This window comes from Dasypus novemcinctus, chromosome 22, assembly GCF_030445035.2.
Source record: "Dasypus novemcinctus isolate mDasNov1 chromosome 22, mDasNov1.1.hap2, whole genome shotgun sequence".
Lineage (NCBI taxonomy): Eukaryota > Metazoa > Chordata > Mammalia > Cingulata > Dasypodidae > Dasypus > Dasypus novemcinctus.
The window spans coordinates 8,795,748-8,812,647 of NC_080694.1; the positions used below are offsets into that span (position 1 = coordinate 8,795,748).

General features: G+C 37.5%; 1 pseudogene; it reads right to left on the reverse strand.

Annotated features, from left to right (window-relative positions):
- Window positions 1–16,547, reverse strand: part of LOC101421595 (zinc finger and BTB domain-containing protein 44-like) — a 38,600-nt pseudogene extending 22,053 nt beyond the window's left edge.
- Between the last annotated feature and the right edge of the window lie 353 nt (window positions 16,548–16,900).

Genomic DNA, 16,900 nt, shown 5'->3' on the forward strand with positions numbered 1-16,900 from the left:
GCATTTCTGTATTTTGTTTCCTGATGAACTACCAGATCATCTTCCTCAGAGGTTGCACCATTTTATGCTCCCATCAACAGTGAAGAAGTGCTCCTATTTCTTCACATCCTCTGTAGCACTTGTAGTTTTCTGTTCTTTTTTTAAAAACTGGTGTTTTTGTTCTTTTGCTTTAAAGATAATTCACAGTTCATACCGTCTGCTTTTGATCCATCACCTGCTGTTTAATTGTATTTTCTTTCCCAATGTGTGAATGGAAAAAATATTGTAATGCTGTTAGCATTTTTTAAAAATCGGCACTTCAAAACATTTGCTGAATTGGCTTTATTGTATCATGGAAAACACAGAAGACATTCCACCTATAGAGGAAGACTGTGGACCAATGGGAAGGTCCTCTTGGACTTGCTCACTTCCTGGTATTGTTTGCTAATCACTCAGTGAACAATGAAATGACTGATAGACTGGGACACTTTCTCATGAACTTCCTCACCACTTAACCTTTTGACTTAGACATGGACATCTTAATACCAGAGGCAAACTAATTATTGCGCTCTCACAAGTCACGTAATCAGCCAATCTTCTACATGGCTCAGATGGGCCAGGAAATTTCAAAGTCTGGGTATTTTCCACATACTTAACCTTTTCAGGCTGCATCATTTGATCAACTCCAAAAGGAAAAGTCCACGGAAAAACTAAAGAAGAGTCAGCTAGTTGATTTATACCTTCTGAGGAGGGAGGTGAAGAATTCAGTAGTTGGGGAGAACTTGTTCACTACACTTTCCAGGACCTTCAGGAGACATAACTCTGTAGCTTTTACACTTTCTCCGGGACTCTTGGCAAAGAGGAATGATTCTACCACACTGCACTCTGAAGACAAAGAAAAATGCTTCCATCTCAAGGAGTAAAATTGCAGTTGGAATTTTTTTCTTGTCCAGCATCTAGACCCTTTTCTGGTTGGCTGTTGGGTGTATTCCATAAAATACTTGATTTCATGAACTCTGAATAGGTGCTGGCAACTTTAAATATTTACGTGTAGCTGGTGACAGCTAGAACACCAATAATATTTTCTGTGGTAAATGACAGAGTGGCTGTGTAAAAATATTCTAAAAGGGGTAGAAAGCCAGTCACTGTCACATGATGTAAATCCAGCACATTCTTCTTCTCATCCTGGGTTAGACCCATAAGCTTGGTGCAAAAGAAATCACTGCAAGCTGCTAGGACCACCTTATGTGCCCAGAAGATTTTGTCCTGGACACATATATTGATACTACCAAAATGTCCATCGTTTTGCAGCATATTTAGCTTTCCAAGCATTTCCTGGCTATGGGAAGAGGAGCTATGAGTAAATGTTTTCACACCCGTCTTCTTCCACTTCTACAGATGCTCTTCAAGATGCAATGATTCAGATGTGTCCTGTGGCAGTGGTATGGAGCCCTTACGCCTACTGCTCTCCTCCTCCTCCTGCTGGGTCTGGTGGTGACCTAAGGGAGGGTGGAGCATGTAGCTCCCTTCTGGTCCCCCGGGAGCAGAGGCCCTATCTCATGCCACTGCACAGAGGCCTGTGCATGGCCTTTGGCTGGGGCATGGTGGTGCATCCTTGCAGGGATTGTGCACAATGGGTGGTGGTTGTGCATTCCGGTGGCCACTGGGCTCAAGGGGTAGGAGTGAGAGACCAGCCCAAGCTGGAGTGGATTTGCTCAGCCACGGGCAGCACGCAGTTCAAGTAGCAGTGAATATTGCAAATCAAATTTTTTTGACTTCCTCCTCAGATTACTCATTAATAGTATATAAAAAGGTATTGATTTTTGCATATAGATCTTGCATTCCGCCACTTTGCTGGAATTGTCTATAAGCTCTAATAGTTTTGCTGTGGAGATTTTTTTTGGATAGTCTAATGATAGAATCATATCAACAGCAAATAAAGTTTACTTCTTGCTTCACATTTGCTTCTTTTTTTCTTGTACAATTGCTCTAGCTAGAACTTCTTGCACCATATTGAATAACAATGAGAAGAGTGGGTATTCTTGAGGAAAATCTTTCAGTCTTTCACCATTGAGAACAATGTTACCTGTGGGTTTTTGACATATGCACTTTATCATGTTGAAAACTTTTCTTCTATTTCTACCTTTTGGAGTGTTTTTATCAAGGAAAGGTACTGTGTTTTGTCAAATGACTTTTCTGCACCAAATAAGATGATAATACATTAATTCTTGTTCAATTTATTGTTGTCATGTTTACATTGATTGATTTTCTTATGTCAAACCACCTTTCATACCCAGTATAAAACCCTCTTGATCATGGTGTATCATATTTTACAGGTGTTTTTGGATTTCATTAGCAAGTATTTTCTTCAGGGTTTTTGCATCTATTTTCATTAAAGAACATGTGCTGTAATTTTCTTTTTTCATAATATCTTTACCTAGTCTTGATATTAAGGCTATGCTAGCTTTATAGAATGAGTTGGGGAGCATTTCTTCCTGTTCTGTTTTTTGGAAGAGTTTGAGCAATATTTGTATTAAATCATCTTTAAATGATTGGTAGAATTCACTTATGAAGCCATCTTTTCTTGGACTTTTCATTTCATAGATTCATGTTTATAAAGTATCAGTCCATCCAAAGTGTACAATCAATGGTATTCTGTTGTGCATTCATCACTCCAATCAGTCCCAGAGCATTTTCATTATTTCAATAATAATGTTAATGCTAAAAAACAACCAACGAAGCAAACAAAACTCATCACCTCTCAATCTGTGTATGCTTCCCGACATACATAGCTGCAATTCTTTCCTTCCCTCCAGTTTATTTGTATGTGTATTTTGTAATAAGTCTTATATATGCAATGTCATCCATATTTATATTTTACATGAGGTTTCACTATGTTATATAGTCCCATGTTGCATTTTTTAGCTTTCCTTCTAGTAATATAAATGTCCTTAGGCCTTCCCTTTCAACCACTGTCATTTTGGGAATAATCTTGATGACTGTTTCAATTTCACTTTTTTGTTTTGTTTGTTGAAGTCTTCTATTTCTTTTAGGTTCAGTGTGATTTGTTCATGTTTTTTAGAAATTTGTCCATTTCATCAATGTTGTCTAGTTGGTTGGCATACAGTTTTTGATAGTAATAGTATCTTTTTATAATCTCTTTTATTTCTGCTGGGTCTGGGATAATGTCACCCTTCTCATTTCTGATTTTATTTATTTTTCATTTGTTAATCTAGCTAAGGGTTTATTGATTTTGTTGTTCTTTTCCAAGAAACAATTTTTGGTTCTGTTGCTTTTCTCTATTGTTTTTAATTCTCTATTTCACTTCTTTCTGAAATAATTTTTGTTATTTCTTTCCTTCTGCTTATTTTGGGATTGATTTCCTATTATTTTTCTAATTCTTCCAAGTGTGCAGTTAGGTCTTTTGTTTTAGCTCTTTCTTCTTTTTTAAAGTGAGCATTGATGACCTTTTCTTGAACCTGTAAGTCTTGGTATGTTTTGTTTTTATTTTCATTAGTCTTGAAGTATTGACTGATTTCTTTTACAATTTCTTCTTTAAACAACCAATTATTTAAGAGTATATTGTTTACTGTCCATATATCTATGAATTTTCCTTTTTAATACCTGTTATTCATTTCCAATATTTTTCCACTATGATCAGAGAAAGTGCTTTTTATAGCTTCAATATTTTTAAAATTTATTGGGATATGACATATGTCCCAATATATGTCCTATTATGGAGAAAGATCCATGAACACTTGAGTAGAGTATATACCTTGCTGTTTTTGTATTGTAATGTTCTATAAATATCCATTAGACATAGTTCATTTATCATATTAGGCAAGCTTTCAGTTTCCTTAATTATCCTCTGTCCAGATGGTCAATCTAATGCTGACTGGCAGTGTTAAAGTCTAAGAATTATTGCAGAGGTATTTATTTCTCCCTTCAGTTTTTTAAAGATTTATTTTACTTATTTCTCCCCACCCCATTTGCTCCATTGTCTGCTCTCCATATCCATTCACTGTGTGTTCTACTGTGTCTGCTTGTATTCTCATTAGGCAGTTGTGGGAACTGATCCTGGGACCTTCTAGAGTGGGAGAGAGGCAATTACTCTCTTGTGCAGCCTCAACTCCTTGTTCTGCTACATCTTCTTATTTTCTCTCCTCTGTGTTTCTTGTTATGTCATCTTGCTTCACCAGTTCTCAGCATCAGCTGGCAATCCTGTACAGTGTCCCTTTCCTGCACTGGGTGGCATTCCCATGCAGGGGAGCACTCCTGAGTAGGGCAGCATTCCAGAGTGGGCCAGCACTCCGTGTGGGCCAGCTTGCCATGTGGTCCAGCTTGCTCTCACCAAGAGGCCCAGGGCACTGAACTCTGGACCTCCTATATGGTAGAAGGGAACCCAATTTGTTGAGCCACATCTGTTTTCCTCTTCCTTCAGTTTTGCTAGTGTATGTCCCGTGTATTTTGGGGTATCTGTGGTAGGTGGATAAATATTTATTATTGCTATTTTTCTTGGTGAATTGTTCCCTTTATTAATATATTGTGCCATATTTCATCTCATAACAGTTTGCCAATTAAAATCTATTTTATCTGACATTAGTATCACTACAACTGCTCTTTTTTATTGCTATTAGCATGGAATGTCTTATTTCAAACTTTAACATTTAGCCTGATTTTATCCTTGCATCTAAGGCGAGTCTGCTGTAGAAAGCAAAGACTACTACAAACATACATGTACAGGTTTTTATGTGAACATATGTTTTAATTTTTCTGGGGTAAATTCCCCAAGAGTGTGATTACTGGGACGTATGGTAGCTGCATGTTTAGGTTTTTTAAAAAGAAATTGTGAAACTATTTTTCAGAGCAGTCATCCTATTTGACATTCCCATCACCAATGTATGAGTGATCTTATGGAGATGTTTCCTTTTTTTACCATTTTTTGAAAAGTTTATTGAAGTATATCACTTATACATAAACATAAATAAACAATAAATATATAGTACTATTTATGAACTTACAAAACAAACATATAGATCAGCATACAAGACTCCCATACCTCACCCTACCAGTCTATGTCTTAATTGGGGAGTTCAATCTATTTACATTCAATGTTACTACTATAATAGCATTACTTATTTTGTATATTTTATCCTTTTGGTTTCTGTTGTAAAATCTTGCTATTGTGTGTCTCTTTTAAACCTTTTAGTTTCTCTTATGTTCTTCATTTCTATGCTCTTATTCAAGGCTCTCTTCCTTGTCTTTTCCTTCCCGGCTGTAACAGTCTTTGATATCTCTTAAAGATTTGGTCTCTTGGTGAAACACTATCTCAGTTTTTGATTATCTGTTAAAACTTTAAACTTACCTTAATTTCTAAAGGCTAGTTTTCCACATAATGAATTCATGGCTGGCAGTTTTTTCTTTTTGTACTTTAAATATTTTGTACCTTCATACCTCCATAGTTTCTGAAGACAGAAAGAACTCAGCTTTATTAAGGCTCCTTTGTAAGTATTAACATTGCTTTTCTCTTCCTGCTCTCAAAATCCTCTCTTTATGTTTGGCCTTTGACATTTGAACAGTAGGTGTGTCACAGTAGTTTTCTTTGGATTTATGCACTTTAGGGTTCATTGTCTATCCTGAATATTGATATTGTTCCTTCGGTTTCCAGTTGGGGATCATATTCCTGAGCCCAACTATTATGCAAGTTTTGTAATTACTCAGTTTATTTCAGCTCCCTTGTTCATTCAGATTCCAGTTGGGGTCCATTATTTGAACTGCCTGACTCCCCAAAACATGAGCAGCATTGTGAGGTTTACTACTGGCTAAAAAATCAGCATGATCATGATCCTTTTCTAGTACAATTTCCTTTTTATCTGAGGTTATAATTACATTCAGTAATGACTGGATATCTGCCCAATTTGTTGTGATGGTTCCAATAATAGATTTGAAAAGATTTTCTACTTTTATGGTGTCCTCTCTGTAGCTAGGGACTCAAATCTTTCCAATTATATAGGTCTGTCATTGAAAACAGAATATGGGTATATAGATAGCCCCTTGATTGTCCTTATTCATCGAACCCTGCATGTAGTTGTCAAAGAGAGAAATGGCCCTGACTTTGTTCTTCCAAGGTACAGGGACCCTGACAAAAAGTCTCATCCCTCTGTGTAAGGTTGGGATATAATTTCTCGGGGGATCTAATGGTAATTAAGGCTCATTTCTATTCCTCTTGTATGGCAATGGAGGTGATATTGGCATTGTGACAATCTCAAGTCTCAATGTATTAAAAATTTTTGTATCTAAAACATCATCAGAAATAAAACATCATCAGTGCAGATAGAATCAGTGAGGGTTTTTCTGACTTTTATTCACCCATCCTTACAGCTACTTAACTCCTGCTTTGGTTCAGAGGTTTGATTAACTATTTCCTTTCCTGGTTGGTGTGGTGAACCCTTGCCATTTTTGGCTTTCAAGTGTTGGGGATACATGTCCTGACTTATTGGCAGTATACCATGTCTGAAACAAACTCTCTTAAGTTTTTTATTTTGGGCTAACTCCATAAAATATTAAGTAAGGAAATATCACATTTACTTAACCTTCTTTAGAATAGATCCAATTGCAGAACAGTATTGTACTCTAAGGACCCTTGTACTGGTCATTTCTGTTCATCCTATAATGCATATTGAGGCCAGATTTACTTACAAAGACGGAGCATTCTCTTTTTTGTCATTAGTTCATACTCAAATTGTTCTCAATGCTTGATAATGCAGCCTATTAAGTTTCTCTTTTTTTCTCTCAGAATTCTAGTTATTCTCATTTTAATAGTTTGGCTAAACAAGTTCCAAGAAACCTAGGCAACCAATGTAAGTAATACCTCCTGTATAAGTAACGCCTCCTGGGAAGCAGACTTGGCCCAATGGATAGGGTGTACACCTACCACATGGGAGGTCCATGGTTTTAAGCCCTGGGCCTCCTTGACCCATGTGGGGCTGGCCCATGCACAGTGCTGACGCATGCAAGGAGTGCCCTGCCACGCAGGAGTGTCCCCCGCATAGGGGAGCCCCACGTGCAAGGAATGTGCCCCGTAAGGAGAGCCACCCAGTGCAAAAGAAAGTGCAGCCTGCCCAAGAATGGTGCTGCACACATGGAGAGCTGACACAACAAGATGACTCAACAAAAAGAAACACAGATTCCCGGTGCTGCTGATAAGGATAGAAGCGGTCACAGAAGAACACACAACGAATGAACAGAGAGCAGGCAACTGGAGGGGGGGGAGGGATAAATAAATAAATAAATAAATAAATCTTTAAAAAAAAAAAAGCAACACCTCTCCAAAACCAAGCATGACAAATTTCAACTTACAGCTTCAGCCAGAGCTATTGTGCTACTGAAAAGGACAGGAAAACCTCACACACAATACACAGAGAAGAGAACATATTTCCTTTCATACCTGCCTCCTTTAGGGATCCTAGATACCCAGGGCAAGAAACTCATGTTCCAAGTCTCAGAATAAAATACTCTTGACAGCTATAGAGTCAAAGCCCATAAACATCTAATCTTTGGAGTCCACCAAGCAGTGTCTTTATCATGAGGACACTAGTCCATCTTTGTTGCCAAATTGAAGGTAACCAGAAGAGTCTGCAGATCATCATATGGCACAGCAGAATAGGAAGACACACTAAACTGTGCTAGGAAGGAAAAGTGGTTTAATCAGAAGGTGGATGACAGGAGATCTAATCAATCTCAAATATGTCTCCTTATTGAGGGATTTTCATACAGCTTTAATATAGATTTGAAACAAAGAAATTTAGTTGTTGATTGAGATCTTTGGGAAGAGTCTCAGGAGTTTCTCTACTGTTCTGCTCTAGGTAATATCAAGATAAATATCATACCTGGTGACTCTAAGTTTCATGGTGATAAGGATAAAAGAATCAGTGAAGTATTCCATGCTTACATCATATATTTTTCTATACAAAGAAGAAATAAAAGATCTGCTTAATTTCAAATAAAGCACATTGACAGGACTATTTGCTTTCCTACAGAAGCTTTATTTCTATCCTAAGGTGCTTGGTAGGTTACACATAGATTTTATTTTACTAATGCTACAGAAATTAGGCTGAAAACACATAGGAAACTGTCTAACTACATTAGAAAACTATGAAAAGGGAGAAATTGATTACCTAAAATGCATGTTACCAAAATAATAAAGTGCAATTTTTTAATTTCAGAAGAGTGAATTTAAAAAGAAAATGAAAAAATATTTATTTGCATGTAAATACCTGTATCTAAAATGGAAATGCATTGTTTGATTTCCCTACAGAAATAATTTATTCTATATCTGATGATATGTCTGAATAATTTTGTAGTTAAAAAATGCAAAGAATTCTTTAAAGTCCATCTTAATCATAGGAAAATCAGCAGTGAAATTTAATTACTTATTTTGGGAACACAAAATACTTTGAGGTTTGAAGCAATATCTGACATAACAAGACCTTTACTGAACGGTCTCTTCCTTTCTTGGTATTAAAATATACACACTCAAGAAAAATTAAAATATTTTTCCTTGAATATATTTTATTCAATATGAATTTTTCTATTTATAGTCACATGAATGACTTGAGAAAATATTGATAGATTACAAGTCCTTTTAGACATACAGATTAGTAGGAATCTTCTTGCTATAGGTGCTGTACTGTACTTACCCAGGAAAACCAAAATCCATAAAATTTGAAGCCTCATGGACAAGGCAGGAAGATGGATTTTGAGACTATTAGAAGGAAGTGAATGATACAAGGCATGACTTTATTAGATTTATCCTAACATCTGAGTTAAACAAAGTATGTCTTTTGAATTATAGGACTGATGAGGTTATCAACTGCATAAAAAGAGGATTCACCAGCAAAGCTGTGCTTTTTCTAGAGAGAAAGAAGCTCTGAACTACAGACTTGGTGAAAGCAGCTTCATTAAAACTTAGCTTTCTTGTCTTTTCAATTCTTTTTTGTTCTGATAAGGAAAGGAGAGAATTTTAACCAGGTGTAAGATTTCTAATTTATTTTGGAAATAATTTTCTTTTTATTCAGAAGGTATTATTTAATGTGACTTCAGGCAGTTGGGCCAAGGCCATCTGAAGTTAGGTGAAGTTATTGTGGAGATACAATATCTCTGGACTTATTTATTAATTTTTCAAAGAGAAATTCACCTAAAATTGATATTCAGAGAATTTCATGCAGTTAGGCCAGTAGGAGAAACAAATGAACAAACAAATGTATAATGAAATTTATATGAGTGACCTGAAGGAATAGTAGAATTTTAATAGCGGCTATAGGAAAGGCAAAGACTATCTTATGCTGGGGTTCAGTGAAGAAATTGATGAAGAAATGACACAAAAGAGACCAAAAGAACATACTGTTATATGGGACAATGTTTGAGGGGTTGCCGTGGAAATGAAGGATGATTATGGTGGTCAGTGCTGAAATAATAGTTTTCTTTAAATGCATTTGTGTGTTTCTGAGCAGTGATTTCTATTTTAATCCTTGGATACCTGGAGGAGTCCTAAATTGAAATTTACCCAATTTGAAGAGAAATATTTTGTTAAAGTAGCATACCTTGATTACATTTATTGTGATTGACATCTAGGTTAACCAGACAGTAATCTCTATAGGAGGATAATTGGTTTTAAATTTTTGAGTTTGTGTGGGTAATGTCTTGAGTTATATTTGATTTTCTGTGCCTTTGCCTATGAAAATAGATATCTTTATTGCCATTTTAGAACTGAGAGTGCAATAAATTGAAACAATTGAATAAATGTGTGAGAATGTCATGACAGTTACAGAAATGGAAAAGAAAGGGGCTACAATTAAGTATTAAAATGTTCTAATAATATAGTTCGAGGAGTACCATGCAGAACACAAAAGGAAGAAATAACTAGAATAGTTTGAATACATTCAGGAGACTGAGATGACAGAAAATTCTAGGGAAAATAAAGTTTGCAAAAGGTCTGATTCTTTAGTTCCAAGTTATAGCCTGAGGAACACAAACTGGATTTAGTCAGAGGGAGCTAACTGGAGATGATTAGCATGATTTTTAAAGAGAAAGACAGTGATGTTATTAAGTCATCATTTTAAGGTGTGTGATGACAGGGTAAGAAACTCATGCGGATTGATTGTGAGAGGAGGAAGATATCAGGTATGAGAGAGGAAATAGACACAGGAGACATTTCATTCTTAACAAAAGAGCAACAATGATGTTAAATTATGAGATGATTGTAAGAGACATGTTGCTGGGAAAGATTTCAAGAAGAAACAGGAAGGACGGGAATTCAGTTGGAGACATTCAATCAGGTGATAAGACATTTCATGAAAGAGAAGGATTAACTAATGGATATAAATGGAGAAATAATGAAAGCAGGAATATAATGGTGTTAAATTGAGGTGGTTTCTCAAATTACATCATTCAACTGCTTATTAGGAGGTATTGTGAAATGTGAGGGAATGTGATGTTTGAAACTATAGAATGTGAAGTGATTATGAAATGTGGAAAAATAACTCAATTATCAAGCTGTCTTCTGTTTTCCAGATATATTTGAAAGCACTTGGAGTAGTGATTCTTCATTGAGACCTAAAGCAAGAGCTTAATAATGTTCTGTGTCAGATGAGTAAAAACAAGACAGATAATTACAGTCACCTCCTATGAAGGTAGATGTAGCAGTTTGACATTATTGATGAATTCCAAAAAGAAATATTGGATTAAGTTTGTAAACTGATCTTTTCTTCTGGGCTTATTAGATTATATTGGATTCATAGGTTTACTTGATTAATTATGTTAACATCTTGTGCCCTTTGGTGGGTGGGAACTCACAGATAAAGGCATGGCAAAGCACAGAGTTAGGAGTTTTTGAGGTTGGAGTTTGATGTTGAAGCCTTAAGCTGGAACCCTGGGAAGTAAGCACACAAAGGAAACAGAAGCAATCCCCAGGAACGGAGGAACCCACAAAACCCAAATCCTCAAAGACACTGGCCGCCATCTTGTTCCAATACATAAAAATAGACTTTGATGAGGGAAGTAACTTATGCTTTTAACTCCTACCCCAAATAAATGCCCTTTATAAAAACCAACCAATTTCTGGTATTTTGCATCAGCACACCTTTGGCTGACTAATACAGTAGGACTGGTAAATAGTAAGATATTTATTGACAGATAAGGTAAAAAAAGCATCAGCTCTGTCATTCTCAGGAAGAATGTGCTGAAGTAAGTATGCTTGGATTGATTGGTAATAAACATTACGTGAGTTAGAATCTGATGTTTTGGAAGTGGGTCCAATGCAGTGGAGTTTTTCTTGTGACAAGAAAACCTGGGCATAGGGTGTGTATTAGTCATGGTTCTCTAGGGAAGCAGAATCAACAAGAGATATCTGCTAATAGTATGTGATTTTATAAGTCTCTCATGCAGTCATGGGGATGCACAAGTCCAGTTTCCACAGGCAAGCTGCAACCAGGGTCTCCAGTGAACGTCGAGTGAAGGTTATTGATGCATTCTGGGAGATTTGGCTGTCCAAAGACAAGCTGGAAAATTCTCTCTAATGCTGGAATCACTTCCCCTTTTAAGGCATTTAACGGATTGGGTTAAGCTTCACTCATTAATGATGGCAATCTCCCTGATTGGTGTAATTGTAATCAGCTATCTATGATTTACCACTGCTGTAAAGTCAATGGTGACTAAAGTCCATAAAAGCCCTTGTATTAGAGTAAGCCTAGTGCTTGCTTGTCCAAACAATTGGGCACAATCACTTCACTGAGTTGACACAATAGTCCATCACAGGGTGTAATTGTGGTAACAGACTATATAAAGAGAATACTTTGAAAACATGGTAAGGATCTGATTATTGATATGAGTGGTGGCATTCTAGGTAATACCCAGGAGTGGCATGTGACCCTTAAGTTACTTGTGATTGGAATACAGGAAGAAAAAATTCAAACTCTAGCTGTCATTTTCTGGCCATGTAAGTTTGTCATATTTTTCTTTCTGAACCTCTCTTTAGGAAATTTGTTAAATTGGTGCATTAGCGTTTATCAGCAGGGTTAGCGTGAGGATTAAATTTAAAAAAAATATGTAAGTCTCCAAGCATATAGAATACAACCATTTTCGTACCAGACTTCAGCTACAAATAGCTAAATTAATCCTAGCTCTGTTTATGAAACCTTCTCATTAATTGTCCATGAAATGGATAAAATTGTTAATGATAGTTTAGAGGAGAATTTACAGTATACACATTTTCTCAAACACAAATAATGAAATGTAGAGATGTTGTAGCTGATCATGATTAATATAGGACAAGATTTCAGTTATCACTCCAAACTGTTCAAATGTATTTTCTCCCAAATTCCTTCATTCTTCATCGTCTGAGCCTCCTAATCCTATGAGAATTGTGGGACATGACTAAGACCATTATGACCTATGTACTTCTGCTATTTTTTGATGCAGGGGAATTTCAAGACTAGGTTTGCTTGATGGGAGCCATTGATTTCTCCCAATTGATGAAGACTTTGAATTAATAAACCCCATAATAAAATACATTCTTAAGTTTTTCAGTTGCTTTTCTTTTTTTTTTTTTACTTTTAAATAGGTCTTTAAATTTTATTTTTTAAAGATACATAGATCATAAAAAATGTTACATTAAAAAATATACCTCACACTCCCCACCCACCTATTCCCCTCATGTCACTAACCTCTTTCATCAGTGTGGCACATACATTGCATTTGAATACATTTTGGAGCACTGCCACAAAGCATGGATATAGTTTACATTGTAATTTACACTCTCTCTCAATAGATCCAGTGGGTTATGGCAGGATATATAATGTCCTGCATCTGTCTCTGCAGTATCATTGAGGACAATTCCAAGTCCCAAAGATGCCCCCTTATCACACCTCTTCTTCCCTCTCCCTGCCCTCAGCAACTCCCATGGCCACTGCCTCCACATCAATGATAGTTTCTTCCATTGCTAGAGTCACAATAATTCTATAGTAGAATACCAGTAAGTCCACTTTAATCTATATTTTATTCCTCCATCCTGAGGACCCTGGGATGGTAGTGCTCACTCCATCTCTAAATTGAGAGGGTGCGTCAATCCCACATGGCTAATGGATGGAATTCTCCTGCTAGCAGTTGTAGAGTCTCTCAGTTCCCTGGTGTAGTGGTAAACTATTCCCACCTACCTGTTAACTGACCTAGATTAGTCCAATGAACCAGAGAGTAGGTTTTGCAACTCTGCTGAGCCTCAGGTTCTAGCTGGCACATGGATAGTCCAGAGATTCAAGTGTCCTGCGCATACACTAACCCAGTGCCAACCACAGGTTATGTAAAAGTGACAGAAGAGGCATGTGTAGAGAAGTCACATCTGAGTCCAAATCTATCTCACTCAGGAGCACAAATTCCAAAGTAAGACCCACAGGAAAGGCACTGAACTCCAGAGCCATCTGTCATGACCATAGGACCTGGGTGTCTCTATATTGGTCTGTTAGGTTTTGTTGGTAAGTAATATTGTTTGGACCCTCTATTTCCTTAATGTTCTTTGGTTTGGATGTTCTACCCATTATTGAAAGTCACCTATTATTAATATAGAATCTTCTATTCCATCAAATTTGTGGAGGTTTGCTTAAATGTTTTGATTATGTGGAGTTTTTTTTTTTAACCAGGGATTGAATCAGGACCTGGTAAATGGGAAGCAGGTGCTCAACCACTTCAGCTGCGTCCGTTCCACAGTACCCAACATTTAAAAAAAAATTTTAAGTCTTTTTGAAAGGTACATATATAAAAAATGTTACATTAAAAAAATATAAGAGGTTCCAATATACCCCACTCCAAAACTCCCCACTCCTTCCACATCAACCACTTCTTTTATTAGTGTGGTATATTCATTGCATTTGATGAATACATTTTGGAGCACTGCTATACAAAATGAATTATAGTTTACATATCCATTCCATTTAGTGGCTTATGGCAGGATATATAATGTCCTTCATCTGTCTCTGCAGTATCATTCAAGACAACTCCAAGTCCTGAAAATGCCACCGTATCACAACTCTTTCACTCTCCCTGCCTTCAGCAACTCCTGTGGGCATTGTCTCCATATCAATGACACAATTTCTTCCATTGCTAGAGTCACATTAATTCTATAGTAGAATACCTGTAGTCCAAACGAATCCATATTTTATTCCTCCATTCTGAGGACCGTGGGATTGTGATGCCCACTCCACCTCTAAATTGAGAGGGGGCTTAGATCCCACATGCCTGATGGATGTGATTCTCCTGCTTGCAGTTGTAGACTCTCTTAGTTCCTTGATATGGTGGTTGACCATCTTCACTTCCTTGTTATCTGAGGCGGGTAGTTCCAACAAACTGGAGAATAGGTGTTGCATCTCTGCTGAGACCCAGGACTCAGCTGTCACATGGACAGCCCAGAAATTCAATTCAAGTGTTCTGGACATAAACCAACCCTAGCACCAACCCCAGTTTTAGTAAATGTAACAGAAGAGGCATGTTTAGAGAAATGACTTCTGAGTCCATCTCCATCACACTCAGGAACACAAATTCCAAAGTAGGGCCCACCTGAAAGGCACTGAACTACAGAGCCATCTGCCATGACCATAGAACCTAAGCTTCTTTGCAGCCCTCAGGAGAAATACTACCTGGGGTTGTATCTATTTTGGCTATCTCTGTGATCGCTGAGATGTGCAAAACATGACATCTGTGTTGACATCCACACTCATTCTGAAGTCTCTTAGCCATGTAAACTCATTTGTCTTTACCATTTCTCCCTTCTACTCAAGATCTTTTTCTAGTTGCATCACCAGCCAGAGCCTGGTAGCAATCCCTCAGTGCCAGGGAGGCTCATCCCCATGAGTCATGTCCCACAAAGGAGCAAGGCAATGCATCTGTATGCTGAGTTTGGCTTAGGGAGTTGCCACATTTGAGGAAAATGAAGGCTCTCAGGAAGTAACTCTTAGGCACCCTGCAGCTCTAAGCCAAGTTAAAATTTCAGTCACACAGGCTCACAAGCATAGTCTTCAGCAGCACTGGCACACAATTGAACAATCCCTCTTCACTGTTCTCTTTCCTTGCACCTGGGGGACTGTTGCCACACCACTGGGGAAAATGATAGAGCCCCCATGATGGGAACCCAGCCCCCTCAGCCATCATGTGAAACTCCACCCACTATGTCAGCACACAATGAACATCCAAACATATACAGAAACCCCACTTGCATGCCCTGGTGAACTCCTTCACACCATGCACTCTCATCAATGAGACCCCACACCAATTCTCTCCTGCCATAACTGAACCCCTCTATGATCCAAAACTTCTTAAAAAATGAAACCTAATACACTGCCAAATTCAACCAGTAGGAAAATGAAATGGTAATGATAGGTTTAAAGATTAGAAATAAAACACATAATAATTTGGAAAAACTAAAAAAAAATAAACTGGGGTATTAAAAAATGAAAAATATCATAAAATGCTTTTTGATGTTTTGCCTTTCTTCATTGCAACAGGTGTTGTACTGTATGTATGGTGGCAAGGCAGTCTCTTCAATTTCTTCCCCAGTGTCTTACATCTTTTTAAAATTACGTCTTCAAATAAGGTTTTGGTCACAGTAAAGTCACTTATAGAAGATAGGAAACACCCATACACCTAACATCCTCACCCTTCTCCCCCTTCCCCAGCCACAATTCCTTCACATGCAGATGCTACATTTGCTACAACTGATGCAGAAATATTGAAACATAGCTACCAACCATGGTTACATTATGTTCTACATTATGTTTACATTTTAGACTATATACTGTTATAAATTTTCGTGACATTTAACATGGCCTGTATCCATGATTGAATGATCATGCAGAACACTTACATTGCCCCTCTTTATGCTCTCTTCCATCTGTTCTATTGCTCTCTCCCCCACCCTTCAGGGCCCACAGTGACATTTAAGCTTCACTGCATGAAGGGCTAGATTCATAGATACTTGGAACAGTGCTGAGGACATGACATACTAGACTACAAAGCTATACAAAACTATAGCTCTGTAGTATGTTGTAAAGTATGTCCGTCCCCATTGGGAGCTATCCATGTTCTCAAGAGACACCATCCCCTCAGTTTGAGAACATCAGGCCTCCCCATGATGGGTTTACAACACTTTCCCACTCATTTTATGTGTCTCCTCCCACTGACATAAGACACAATGACAAAACGAGCATGCACACACTCTTTAGAAGCCTGCTCTAGGTGCACCTTGTGCCAGATGTCCCCCATCAAACACCTAAAACCAGTAAACCTTCCTTATGTTTTCTAAAGAATTTTCTCAGTATTATAGTTTTAGTCATGTACCTGACAATCTCCTTTGTTCACCTGCTCTCCCCCACACTTCCCCCCAATTCCATGGACCATCTGATCCATCCTCCCAACCCTAGCCCCCCTCAAGCCTGCAAAACCCAACCCAATAGTATCCCTCTGCCCCCATCTTATCCCTTCACTGCACAACTACTTACCTCCACTTTATCATAGATTTCATCCATGTGGGCATTGGCTCACAATCTTCCTCCTCTTCCCCCCATTTCCTCTAAGACTATCTTCCAGTCTCTAGCTCTCTGAGACAGCTTGATTTGCTTAATTCATATGAAGGAGGTCATGTAGTATTTATCCTTCAATTCCTGGCTTGCTTCATTCAATTGAAGGTCCTCAGGATTCATCCATGTTATCCTTGTGATAGTACAATATTCCTTCTTATAGCTGAGTAATATTCCACTGTATGTATGTAGCACATTTTGTTCATTCATCTTTTGATGGGCATTCATGGTGATTCCAACTTTTGTCAATAGTGAATAATGCCAATGTGAACATTGGTGTGCATATATCAGTTCACATCCTT